At 38.4% G+C, this 13,364-nt stretch overlaps 1 pseudogene; it reads right to left on the bottom strand.

Annotated features, from left to right (window-relative positions):
• Nucleotides 1-742: 742 nt before the first annotated feature.
• LOC127686028 (c-Myc-binding protein-like) lies at nucleotides 743-1,058 on the bottom strand (annotated as a pseudogene).
• Between the last annotated feature and the right edge of the window lie 12,306 nt (nucleotides 1,059-13,364).

The raw sequence follows: 13,364 nt of genomic DNA, 5'->3' as shown, positions 1-13,364 counted from the left end.
TCCCACTTAATTACCCAGCATGCCTTATAAATAAAGGAGGGGGAGTGATTGCCTTCATCTTAGGAGCATAAATGTTTTCTAAATGATAATGTTACTGCAGATTCTGAGAGCCTCATAAATACTCCTGGCCTTGGATTTATTATGTAACCATAACCCTGGTTAGGCAGCTGGTGAGGGGCCTGGATCTGGCCCCTTCTCTAGCTACCTTCTCTACAGTGCCACGTGCAGAATTGAGCCAAGGGTGAAAGGTTGCAGGCTTGGGAGCAGTGACGTAATGCAGCATCCTACAAATAATGCTTCTGGCCAGCTTGGAGAACTATGAACTTTTTCTACAGTCTACCTGATCTCAAATGTAGCCAAACTGTCCTGTCAGTTCCTAGCAAATCTGAGAAATTCCTGGGAGAGAAGCAGGTCTCTCTGCAGGAGTGAGGGAGCCACATACACATGGCTTTTCCCTTCTACTGTTTTCCTGGAACAGAACAGCCTAAGTGCTGGTCCACACTACAACAGCCACAGGTATCAGCAGCTGCCTCTAGGTTTCCTGTAAGCCACTGGCTGCCCATCCGCTTGGATATTCCTGTTTGCAGCTCTTATATTTTTTTTAATATTTTTATTTTCTATATTCTTTGTTTACATTCCAAATGATTTCCCCTTTCCCGGATCCCCCTCCCCATATGTCCCATAAACCTTCTTCTCTCCATCCATTCTCCAATCACCTCCCTCCTTTTTTTCTCTAAGAATCCTATTCAGTATGCTTCTCCTCTTGAGGTGGTTCATACTGAAAAACTTTGCTTTCAGATTTTTATTTTCTTCTACAGTAGCTTCATATTTCTCTTTCTTTTCTGCCAATTCTAGGCAATGCAGCTCTATTTCTTTGGTTTTCCAGGAAAGCAGCTCCTAAGTGATGCTTTAAAAAATCCAGAGCACTGGTGAACTTCTCTGGTTCTTTATATAAGGCTACCAACAATTTTGTCAGTGTGTCCAGACCCCCACCCCGACTTCTCTATGTACCTCCAGAACTGTTTGCACTTCTACTCAGCGGCTTTGTAATGGACCATAGTGACAGCCACAGTGGTGTAGCTGGCAGCAGAGAAACGGGCTGCTCCTGAATTTCTTTATTTTCACCAGCTTTCATTTCCCATGAGTACCAATTTATTTGCATACTTGCATTGAATCCTTTCTCTAGATATAATATGGGCTCTTTTATCAGGTTTAGCCCTTGCCATAGCAAATGACAAATTAGTGATGACATTTCAGTTTTGCTTTGGTTGAATTTAACTCTAAGAAGAAAATATAGAACATAGCTTTGTTTCCTATAGTTTTGGTAGTGATTTTTTCCTTACAAAAGCAAGCTACCTCAGAACAGCCATCTCAGATTACATTGCATATCTTTTTACTTGAATATTACCTTATTGAAATTTACTTTTTTTTTTAACTTTATATCCTTCTCACTGCCCGATTCCTGGTCAACCCTTCCCTCACATCCTTCCTCTATATATTGCATGTTTTATACACAGCAAAATCCCTGTGACCTAGGAGATGTCTTAAGCCTTTATCCCATACAGATTATATTTATTATTGTATTTCTACAACTGTGATCATGTCCCACTGACAAGTAAGAATGGAGTCTATTGATCTTAGAGAGATGAACTAGCAATTAAGATATGGAAAAAATGTTCTATGTCCAGAAGGAATTCCCCAGAAAGTAGGAACTTAAACATTTGTGAAGAGTGTCTAAGACATGATACTACAGAAAAATGTGAATACAACCTCTGTGAAATCTTCTGGGGCCCAGGCTCTTGATTTGCATCTATCACATGGTATGAATTATTATACAGTTACTTGGGTTACTTTAGGTTTCACAAATTGTCTTTATTGGTGTAGTATGTGTTTGTCAACATGATTGGTACTTTTGAGTTAGTCTGGCCTACTATCGTCTAGTTTTCTCCAGTGACTCTTACATATATTAAATATATTTATCTAGAGACTATGAATTTTCCAGTGGCATTACTACAGTTGCTTACCCATCTAGAAAGTTACATTCTGTAATTACATGCACATTCTCTGTACAACTGCAATGGTTCTTTGTCGCAGGATCATTGTATTTGTCTTATAATCTTCATTAACATTTATAATTTTATAAAACAGAAGTAAGTTTTCTTTTCTTTTTTATTGCTTATTTTATTTATTTACATTTCAAATGTTATCTCCTTTCCCAGTTTCTCCTCCAGAAAACTCCTATCACATCCTCCCTCTCCTGCTTCAATGAGTGTGCTTACCTACCCACTCACCCACTACCACATCCCCATTCAGGCATTCCCCTACAATAGGGCATGGAGCCTTCCCAGGATCCCGACAAGGCCATCCTCTGCTAGGTATGCAGCTGGAGCAACGGGACCCTCCATGTGTACTCCTTGGTTGATGGTTCAATTCCTGGTAGCTCAGAGGGTCTGGGTGGTAGATATTGTTGTAAACCCTTTCAGGTCCTTCAGTCCTTTCCCTAACATGGGGCCCTCATGCTCAGTCCAATGGTTAGCTGGAAGCATCCACCTCTGTGTTTGCCAGAGTCTGAAAGACCATCTCAGGAGACAGCTATATCAGTATCCTGACAGCAAGCACTTTTGGGCATATTCAATAATGTCTTGGTTTGGTTTCTGTATATTGGATAGATCCCCAGGTGGGGCAGTCTCTGGACAGCCTTTCCTTCAGTCTCTGCTCCACACTTCGCCTAAGTGTTTCCTCCTGTGAGTATTTTGTTCCCCCTTCTTAAATGGCCTGAAGCATCCACACTTTGGACTTAATTCTTCTTGAGCCTCACATGGTCTATGAACTGTATCTTGGGTATACCAGGCTTTTAGGATAATATCCACTTATCAATGAGTGTATAGCATTTGTATTCTTTTGTGACTGGGCTACCTCACTCTGGATTATACTTTCTAATTCCATCCATTTGTCTATGAATTTCATGAATTCATTGTTTTTAATAGCTGAGTAATACTCCATTGTGTAAATGTACCACATTTTTTGTATCCATTCCTTTGTTGTAGGACATCTGGATTCGTTCCAGCTTCTGGCTATAATAAATTATGGCAGATAATGAACATATTGGAACATATGTCCTTGTTATATGTTGGAGTAACTTTTGGGTATATGCTCAGGAGTGGTATAGCTGAGTCCTAGCATAGTACTATAGTGTTTCTCTTTCTCCACATCCTTTTTAGTATCTGATGTTACCTCAGTTTTTGATCTTAGCCATTCTAACTGTTATGCAGATAATTCTCAGGGTTATTTTAGTTTGCGTTTCTCTAATGACTGAGGATATTGAAGATGCTTTTAGGTGCTTCTTGGTCATTCAACATTCCTCAGTTGAGAATTTTTTGTTTACATCTGTACCACATTTTAATAGGGTTATTTGGTTCCTTTGAGTCTAATTTCTTAAGTTCTTTTAATATATTGAATATTAGCCCTCTATTGGATGTAGGGTTAGTAAAGATCTTTTCCCAATCTCTTGGTTGTCATTTTGTCCTATTGACAGTGTTCTTTGACTTTCAGAAGATTTGCAATTTTATGAGGTCCCATTTGTCGATCCTTGATCTTAGGACATAAACCATTGGTGTTCTGTTCAGGGAAATTTCCCCAGCGCTCATGTGTTCTAGGTTCTTCCCCCACTTTCTCTTTTATTAATTTCAATGTGTCTGGTTTTATGTGAAGGTCCTTGATCCACTTGGAGTTTTGTACAAGGAGACAACAATGAATTGATGTGCATTCTTCTGCAATGCTGACCTCTAGTTGAACCAGCACCGTTTGTTGAAAATGCTGAGCAACTTATGAGCTTATATTGCATATCTTGAGCCACACTTTTTGTGATATCTCTTAAAAACCCAGGACACCTTCCAGAATATCATTGTTAGTGTGAGTGTGCATGTGTGTGTGTGTGTGTGTGTGTGTGTGTGTGTTTAACCAGTATAGTTTAGTCATATAGGTACCAAATTATGAACTCCACAAATCTCAGGGATATACACTATCAACCAACTCATTTTTAATAAAGAAGGAAGAAAAATGTCATGTGTTCAGAAGGAGTTTTCCATGGAATGTGTTCCATGAAGGATGACATGTAAGCACCAGTGTCTGAGGACTAAGAAATTGTGCTAAAGAAAAAAGGTTTGAAGCATAAGCTAAGCATAGTTTTCTGGAATTTGTTGCTTGATTTTCATATCACACATGGGAGGAATTCTTATAAAGTTATCAAATTCAGTGGCTAAGTTTCATAAACTGAAGTTACTGGTATAATGTTTGTTTGACCAGATGGCTGGGAACCCCAGCAGGCTGTTTCTATAACCTGCCTAGGTTCATTTGGGTCCTATTTTAATATCTTTTTGTTGGAAGGATCAAACAAAATAAAATAGAAAAAACAAACCGAGCCAAACAAAACAAAACAAAACCAATCTCAAAACACCAACCAAACATAAAAGAACAACTACAACAAACAACATGAAGAAGAAAAAGATGATGATGAGATGAAGAAGAAGAAGAAGAAGAAGAAGAAGAAGAAGAAGAAGAAGAAGAAGAAGAAGAAGAAGAAGAAGAAGAAGAAGAAGAAGAGCAAGAACAAGAGGAGGAGGAGGAAGAAGGAGCCGGAGGAGGAGGAAGAGGAATAGGAAGAGGAGGAGGAAGAAATGAAAAACAAAAAAATAAAAAACACCGACAATGACGATGACGACTATTACTACTATCAGTACTAGTACTAGTACTAGTACTAATAGTACTACTACTACACACATTCCATTATCTGCAGACTTCTCTACAACTTCCAATCCTTCTGTTTGTACACAGTTCTAATTTTCATGTTTATCTGGGAGCTATGAGTCAAAATTATGCACTATATCCTGCTTGGCAGGGTACCTACATTCTCTATTCATATTACTCTTTCATGTCCTTTTTTCACTTCATCAAATCTGCCTCCATACTCAAATAATCCCTCATCTCATGTACTCCTCCTTATGAATTCTGGTACTTTCTCTGTTTCCTTTTCTCAGAGACTTTGTAGCAGATACAGCCCATTCTCACCTTCCCAAGTTCTGGTCACCTTTCATATTCATAACATGGCAAACATATCTCTTACCCCAAATTTTCTAACTTTACTCTTGTCCTAAGAAATCATATGAAGAGTCAGCTTTAATGCCTAGGGTCCACCTTGTCTGGTAGTGAAGTTTACACATGGATCATTATCTGGAGGTCTTCACAGTTTATTATATCAGTGGAAGGAGAGAATCCAATGCAACATTTCCTGAGTAATTTAGTTGTGAAATCTAAGGGCTGAGACTTTATTTCACAAAAGGTACAGTGTTCCATTTTCAGGACTTCTAAACACCAACACAACTAATCTCTTAACAATTTCAAGAATTATTCATTGGCATTTTCCCCAAGACCTTGACATACATGATAGGGGAAGATTTCTGGAGTGACATTGCATCTGAGAGGTGATCGAATACAGTTCTTAAAAGTTATTTTTGTATTGAAATATATACAAATACACCCTGAGCATTCCAAAACCAAATAACTGTTTTAATAGTATGATTTTTATATTGGTATCAATGATGTTGATAATAGTTTAATAATAATATTGAGTGTCAGCAATAGCTCCAGCTCTTGATTTTGTTTATAAATTGCTAATGCTTTTCATGAAGTTCTGGTCTTTCCAGAAATGTACATGAGTTCATGATAATGAGTTCACCCTTTTTTAGATCTTTTTTTTCAAAACTTTGTCTAAACTTGATACTTAAATAGTAAAACTCCTATAAGAGAAATGGTCTAATCCTTCACATCTACATTAACATGATAGGAAGAAAATTTTTCTTTCTGTTTGTGACTTGTCCTAGCATTTGAGCTAGTAACCATTTAATGAATATCCTTACTGTGGACAGTTTTTCAGTCTGTAATTTCTTTACCAAGAAAATGTTCTTCACTTTCTCTGAGGGAATTTTTGTATCAAAATTCTAAAAGTCATATCCTTGTTGAAGAAGAGAGCTATTATGTATCCTCATAGGCTGTGTATCTGCTGCTATATATAATGTTACATGCAACTTAGGGTCATAATCCTGCTCTGAGTGATGTTGCTTATGTAAGGCCTCCACTGGGTAGCCAAAGGCTTCTGATTTCAATAGAGGGTCATAATCCTGCTCTGAGTGATGTTGGTTGTGTAAGGCCTCCACTGGGTAGCCAAAGGCTTCTGATTTCAATACAGGAGTGTGTTCATCACGCACTGATTAAAGAATTTCTACAGTGATTGTCACCCATCATTCTGTGCCTTGTGTCAGGTGTGTGTATTATCCACAAACCTATTAGTTTCCTGTGACTGCCTTGTTTATTGAAGCCAAGCAATAGATAATATTTGACACCCAAAGGTAATAAAGTTTTCTGAGTTACCTCTGAAATTTCAAAATGTTCCTATAGAACCAAACCACTATATTCTATGACAGAGAAAGAGAGCAGATGGAGAAGCATCAGAACCCAGAAGAGTAACATATATACCCTATCCACTAACATCCAGAAGTATTCTTCAAAACAAGGTTTGAGAGCTCTTAAAGTGTGTATTATCGGTTTGTGTTTTATAAGAGTAGCTATTGTGATAGTAACACAAATCCAGGACAAACAATTTCCTTTGGCTTCTATTTCTACAACTGTATATGAAAAACAGGAGGTCAAGCCTAGAATACTAGATACTTCATAAAATGACTTCTGTGTATTACTGTTTTCTGTCACATAAGAGTGTCCCCATTCACCATCCCCATTATCCCTAAAGACGCCCGAAAGGTCTCTTCATGAATAGCATCTTTTATAAGCGTCCAGAGGCAGAGGGTAATATTATCTACCTTGGTGGCTCTTAGCGCATTTCTGTAGCTGCCCACAGCCACATGTGAACTGGAGTACCTGGAAGAGAATTCTGGGGGTGATGGGGAGGGGGCGAGAGAGAGATGAGTCGAGGCGACAGTTGCCAGTCAGGACTGACTTTAATATTATTATGCCAAGATATACAATATAGTCTTTAGGGAACAACCCTGCCCCCCAGAAGGTGGTCACATCAAACGGCAGGCCAAGAACTCCTTGGCTCCAATTCTCAGCGGGTCACCTGCTTCCAGTCTGGCGGGGTCTCTGCTGGCTTCTAGGTGAGACTGCCTTGAGGTAGTCTTGGTAGTCAAGGTGAAAGCGCCTTATTGTTCCAAGGAACAAAGGCAGGAGATAACACCATCAGATGAGTGGGGGCTGTCAGCCAGCTCACTGGTGTGGGGGAAGGGACACATTTCCATTTTTTCCCAGGTTCTCTTATCTAAAGTTCTTTTTCTCAGACCCATGAGCAGCAAGAATCTATATAATCTGAAAAATCTTCTAACCACTGTCCTTCAACTCCTACTCCTTTCACCTGAAGCAGCTCTTGAAAGCTGCAGACAAATGCCTGCTTAGAAGGTTCCTGTCCCATATTCCACTGTCAACCACAAAGAGAGTTCAGCATTGGGTTGACACTGTCCCACTTAGTCCACATCCTTCTGCACCTACAACAACAGCTTCAAAAGGATGAAATCTTACACTAGCACTATTACTTAACTCCTGTAGTTGCTCACCATGCAGGATACCATCTTTTTCCATTTTCTGGAAAGCTTTGCCAAGACAGGGTCATCTCAGGAGACCTTCCCATGTCTGTCTACCACATTCATGCGCCAATCTGTAGCTACCCTCAGTTACATTAAACCAGGTACCTGGAAAGGGAAGCTGAGGGTGGATGGGAAGGTGGTGAGAAAGAGAAGGAGACCAGGACAACGCAATTGCCGACTGAGGTCCAAAGTTTAATGGGTGACTGAGAATTTAAGGATAGAAGCAAGACCCATCACCCTAAGGTTCAAGAGTCTGCTTGGTGGGTGTTGGCTCCACAGTTCCACTCCTTGACAGGATAGCCTGCTTATTTCAGGAAGCTGTAGATCTGGAAGAAAAATGGACTTCACCTTGGACCCAGCGCTCCACCATAGGATGGGGAGTCTTGTCATTAGCACTGAGGTCTGGACCTTCCCATTCAGAAGGCTGTGGGGGTGGAGGGCACAGTGAAGTAATTAGACCAAAATCAACTTGAGGAGAAAAGGCTTTATTTGATGTATACTGTGATGCTATAGTCCATTGTTGAAGAAAAGCAGAATAGAAACACAAACAGGACAGGTACTTGGGTGCAAAGGAAATAAATAGGCCATGGAGAGGTGCTGCTTTGTGGCTTGCATTCAACGGCTTGATTAGCCCCTTTCCTATAAAACCCATGATCCTGAGACCAGTAGTGGATACATCCTCGAAGGGCAAGTCCCTCCTTCTTCATGTTTTTATGAATGAAATATCCTACAGAATTTTATGTAGCCTGATCTTATAGAGGCATTTTCTGAATCAGAGCTGCATTAGCTCCAATAACATTAATTTGCTTCATGTTCCAGTAAAACTAACCAGCACACACATTGCTTTATCAAGGGATCATTTTGAACTGCATTTATCACATTTTTCTTGTGTATATTCTATATGATTAGCTATGCTTTATGAATACTCCCATGAGTTTCCCACAGTCTTTTACCTATCATTAAAGTTTATTTTCTGTTTTATATACATCTTCTCTAACACAACAATGCTGTCTATTTCATGAGATTTTAATTTTTGTCTACTTAATCTTCATTAAACATGGCTATTTCATCACACTCCCTGTCTATATCTCTCTAATGCACTTCTCTGTTCACAGCACCTGCTCTTCCAAATTCATCATAGTATTGTTTTCTACACCACTTGTAGTGGCTGTTCCTGGTTGTCAAATTGACTATATCTGGAATGAACTACAATCTAATTGGATTGGAAGGCTCACCTATGATCCTAATCTGGAGGCTCAGAGATATAAGTTTCTGACCTGGATCTTGGCATGAAGATCTTGAAGCATAGTGGCTATGAATTTCAGAAGATTAAGACAAGGAGATCTCTGAGTTCAAGATCATCTCTAATTAAAGGCATGGAGGCACACACCTTTAATCTGGGCCACACCCCCTGCTGGAGACCCACATGCCTGTAAACTGGGCTACACACTCTGCTGGAAATATATAAGGACATTGGAAGAAGAAAGATTTACTCACTCTTCCTTGCCTGCTTGCCTTGTGGGACTGAGAATCTGCTAGATCCTTGGAATTCCATCCACAACTGCTGCTGACCATTGTTGGGGAGTTGGACTATAGACTGTTAAGTCATTGACAAATTCCCTAACTATATAAATACTATCCATACGTTCTGTGACTCTAGGGAACCCAAACTAATACACCACTCTACTATTCTTGTTTACATCTGGAATCTGAGTCAGACAATTTGAATTCCTATAATAAAATGCTAGACCTGAGTTGTGTCTTACGTCAAATGCAAGTTTCTCTATCATCACAGTCTGACATCTCTCATGAGTTTTAAGTTGTTTCGATCCTAGCATGGGATCTTTATCATATTTATTTAATCACATTTCTTTTATCACATTTATTTAATATGGGTTTCCATTTGGAGTCTCAGGTGGTAAGCTATTGCAGCCATCTCATCTTTGCTCTCATTTAACTTAGTTTCAAGTTTGAGGATAGAAAGAGAAGATAAATAATCCTTTTCTGTTCTCTTTGTGGTTTCTTACACAAAATAACTCCTGGTCAAAATTACCAACCTAAGTTTCATATCATATTATAAATAACTGCAGCCATAAAGCATGTGAGGTGTCTTAGGAACTTTTCTTTTCAGCACATGTTATGTATTTTATGATTTTGCCACAACTGTGATTTTACCACCATAGACATATAAGACTGAAGTCTAGACACTCTAGAAAGATTCACTACCATCCCAAATATTTTAATCAATAGAAGAGAAAGAAGGTAGAATGAACTGCTGTTTATGTATATCTAGGAACAAATTTTTACTGAACGTCTTAAGAACAAGACCAGGTTGAAGGCCACTAGAAGTAGCAGAGATCTGCTAAGACATTTGTTCTTTGTTTGCTCAGATATGAAGTTGTAGCTTCAACAAACTGAGGACTTAACATCCTTAGGAAGGAAGAAAGGTCACTCTTTTTCATGCTGAGCAAGGCTAAATACATGGTTCAAATGTTATTGTCTTATATTTTCTTTTTCTCATCTCAAGTTATCCTCCAAGGGAACCTACCATATCTTCAGGCTCCTCAGATCAGCCACTCCCTGCTGGTCCAGGGATTTCTTTTGCTTTGTCCATTTCAGTTTTTTTTTTTTTTTTTTTTTTGTGATCTGTATAATTACATGACCTCTTTCTTCAGCCTCACAAAATTCTAACACCATTTTTTTAAAAACGAAAATATATGAAGAATCAAGTTTAATGCCTAGGATCTGCCTTGTTCATGTGTGACCATGACATCTGAATTAGAAGCAGAAGACTATTGCATGGATGTTCTATCAGGCCAGAAAGGACTCAACTTATATGAGAAGGTTCTTTCTCAAATTGATGGAATGGCCATCTACTGTGGAAAAACAAAAAGACACAATGATCCTTTTTCAGAACTCTTGATCAGTGCTTAATCAATCCAGTCAACAAACCACTCAGGGATTATCATGAATTTAATCTACAGGGACTTGTAGTTGTGGGCAGATGAGGTTACATTCTAACAGTCAGTCCATCAGAGATATTATTTGAAATAGTATTTACATAACTGCACATAACTATACATAATTCAAAGATCACAAATGTTCTAGAAGATTATGGTGCATCTACAATATTTATTGATGGGTCAGTCCTTTAAATGTCAGGGGAATGATCAATGCATTCAATAAGATGGTATCATATCTGGATACAATTAAATATATTCAGAAATACTGGCAGGCAATATTGGCATTTTCATATATCAGTTGTCAGAATAGATGTTTCTCTATCAACAGCAATGTAACAATCTCTCTTTAAAACTGTAGGAAAAGGGGGGCTCATCATGATAGGATGCATCTGACCTTTAGGAGAAGAAATCAACCAGAAGGAGGGAGGTAAAGAGGGACCTGGGAGGAAAGAGTATTTCAAGTGGGAGAGGGAAACATGATCTGGTATTGGGTTGGGAAAAAGGACTGAAGCTCTGAGGGCCAGCAGAAAGTATGGAAACAGGCAACCTCAGTAGGTAGGAGGTTGAGGGGATCCTCTAGAATGGTCCCCTCCATACCTGGTGAGCATGCCCTGGCTATCATCTATATTTTACTTAAATTTGAATATTCAGGAGTTATAGAAAATATCTTTCATTGTTCTAGGTTGCCAAAAGAAATGGTTGTCTGACTCTATAAACAAACTTAAGACCACCCATTGTAATTATTCTCATTTCATCCATAGAAGCATGTTTCTGTGTACAGGTAAACAGAATGCTCTCCTGGGGACTGGTTCATCAAAACATACACTTCCCTCTGCTCTTCTCTGTTATCTCAGAGCATAGAAACTTGGTTCTAAAGTGAAGCTTTGAAGCTATAGAAACATTCCTAAACGTTTACCACCTTCTATCTTACAGGTTTTAACTTGCTTGTCTTCAAAAACCAAAGATGACATTCATGACAACTAGTTGTGGAGCAGAAGTTTTGTGGTCAACATATGAAGTTATGGATTATAGTCATTATGGAATGCTTTCTACTTGACATAGTAGAGACATTGATGTCATAAAATCATAAACATGGGTATCCACAGATGTGAAAAAAATAACCCTAAATTAATCCCTTATGGAAGATCAAAAGGCTTCACTAGATATAGCAGAGGCTGAAAAATTGCCTATAATGAGGAATATATTTAAAAACATACATCAATTCAATTCTAACTATAATTTACAGACTACAAGATTGCAAACATCAAAAGATGACTTTGCATTTCCTCACAATCCTGTAGAAATAAAGCATTCATCATCTCATCTTTGATGAGTCTAACTCTTTATTAAAAGAAGACAAGAATCTGACAAGGACATCCACCAATATTTGGACTATAATCCACCTCATTATCTGACACTACCCAGACCTTAAAAATGAAAATTAGGACAGTCTCTGATGAAAATCCAGATAAAGTTTTATCCTTGATTTAAACATCAGTATTAAGATATTATCAACATTATTCATATTAATACAAAAAGCATACTACTAAAATAATTGTGTGTTTTATAATGTTTCATTTGTACTGAAAAATATAATCCTAATTTACATTTCAAATGGTAAAACCTTTCCAGTTTCTCCCTTCCCCCAAACCCCGCAACCCCTCCACCCACTCCCTCCTTCTTGGGGTGACTCTTACCAAGTTTCTCTCCATTTAGTTTGATGCTGGCTACCGGTTTGCTGTATATTGCTTTAACAATGTTTAGTTATGGGCCTTGAATTCCTGAAATACCTCTCGCCACATAATAATTAAAACCCCAAATGCACTAAACAAAGAAAGAATATTGAAGGCAGTAAGAGAAAAAGGCCAAGTAACATATAAAGGAAGACCTATCAACATCACACCAGACTTCTCACCAGAGACCATGAGAGAGAGCTAGAAGACCCTGGGTAGATTTCATGCAGACTCTAAGAGAACACAAATGTCAGCCAAGACTACTATACCCAGCAAAACTCTCAATCACCATAGATGGAAAACCAAGACATTCTATGACAAAACCAAATTTACACAATATCTTTGCACAAACCCAGCTCTACAAAGAATAATAGGAGAAAAACTCCAATACAAGGAGGGAAACTACACCCTGGAAAAAGCAAGATAGTTACCTTCCTTCATCAACCCCAAAAGAAGATAACCACTCAAATAAAAAATAACATCAAAAATGATGGGAAGTAATAATCACTATTCCTTAATATCTCTTAACATCAATGGACTCAATTTCCCAATAAAAACACTTAGACTAACAGACTGGAAAAGGAAACAGGACCCTACATTTTGCTGCATACAAGAAACACACATCAGTGTCAAAGACTAAAACTACCTTAGAGAAAAAGGGTGGAAGACAATTTTAAAAGACAATGGTCTTGAGAAACGAGGCAGAATAGCCATTCTAATATCAGATAAAGGTGACTTTCAACCTAAAGTCATCAAAAGAGACTCAGAAGGACACTTCTTCCTGGTCAAAGGAAAAATCCACCAAGAAGAACGTTCAATTCTGAACATCTATGGGCCAAATACAAGGGCACCCTCATTCGTAAAAGAAACTTTACTAAAGCTCAAAGCACACAATACACCTAAGACAATAATTGTGGATGACTTCAACACTCCACTCTCCTCAATGGACCGATCAGGAAAACAGAAACTAAACAGGGACACAGTAAAAGTAATTGAAGCTTTGGACCAATTGGATTTGA

Source organism: Apodemus sylvaticus, chromosome 5, assembly GCF_947179515.1.
Source record: "Apodemus sylvaticus chromosome 5, mApoSyl1.1, whole genome shotgun sequence".
In the NCBI taxonomy this organism is placed as follows: domain Eukaryota; kingdom Metazoa; phylum Chordata; class Mammalia; order Rodentia; family Muridae; genus Apodemus; species Apodemus sylvaticus.
The sequence above is the reverse complement of the archived record's forward strand: the minus strand, read 5'-3'. Positions and strand labels throughout refer to the sequence as shown.